The sequence below is a fragment of the Chlorocebus sabaeus genome, chromosome 11, assembly GCF_047675955.1.
Source record: "Chlorocebus sabaeus isolate Y175 chromosome 11, mChlSab1.0.hap1, whole genome shotgun sequence".
In the NCBI taxonomy this organism is placed as follows: Eukaryota; Metazoa; Chordata; class Mammalia; order Primates; family Cercopithecidae; genus Chlorocebus; species Chlorocebus sabaeus.
Window position 1 is genome coordinate 57,077,740 of NC_132914.1, and position 1,083 is coordinate 57,078,822.

A 1,083-nucleotide genomic window follows, 5' to 3' on the forward strand; every position below is an offset into this window, starting at 1 on the left:
AGGTCTGTGATTTATCTGGAATTGATTGTGTGTGTGTGTGTGTGTGTGTGTGTGTGTATGTGTTTGTATTAAAGTAGGAATTTATTTAATTTAATTTTTTCTTATGGATAACTAGTTTTTGCAAGATTTATTGAAAATATTATTTCCTGTAATGTTTTACAGAATTACCATTGTTAAAAGTTCAATGCTGATTTTTATGTGGCAGGCTGAAGCAATCCTCCCACCTCAGTCTCCTAAGTAGGTGAGACTACAGCAAAGAAGCTCATTTTGTGAATTCTATTATGGTCATTCATGTCTTTGCCTTTTCACTAATACAACCTGCTCTTAATTATTGTATCTTTATAACTATCATTGATATTTGTAGAGCAAGCCGTATACTCTTGATTTTTGTCTTCAAGCCGCCTTAGCTTTTTTAGCCCTCCACACTTCCACAAAAATTTTAGAGTTTGTTTTCAAGTTCCTAAAAAAAAAGGAATTTTGTGGTATTTTTATTATAATTGTAGCAAATCTATAGATCAATTTGGAGAGAGTTGATACAATTCCAAAATTAAATTGCCCAACCCATGAGACTAAAAATATGAAGCATTTTGTTAATTTCTAAATTAGCCTTGCACAGGGCCATGCTAATCTCTGTATTGTTCCAACACAGGCTTGTTGAAACTGGAAAATCAGAGTAGGTGACTTAGAAGAATTTGAAGTGGTAGTAAAAAAAATAGAATACTGGAATTTGAGCTTTTGTAGGTGATGCACCTAGTAGTGATGATAATATAAGGAATGTAATCATGGGCATATGAGCTAAAGGAAAGTAGAAGAAATAATTATTATACATGAGAAGCCTGAGCAACTGAAAGTGCAAGATCTAAACTCCACATACTGTTTTCAACTCATAAAATTAGGATAACAGAAGTATCTACTGCTGAATATCATTGTAAGTTTTAAATCAGGTAATCCATATAAAGCAGTAAAAATAGAGTGTGGTATATTCTGAGTTTTTTATATTATCTACTATTTAAAAACATTTTTAACTAAATTTCTCTTCTATAATTAAGGCAGGCTCATTACTCAGAGAGCTTTCTAATCTTA

The 1,083-nt window shown here is 31.6% G+C and overlaps 1 pseudogene; it reads right to left on the minus strand.

Annotated features, from left to right (window-relative positions):
- Nucleotides 1-571: 571 nt before the first annotated feature.
- LOC119624007 (U6 spliceosomal RNA) lies at nucleotides 572-671 on the minus strand (annotated as a pseudogene).
- Nucleotides 672-1,083: the final 412 nt, after the last annotated feature.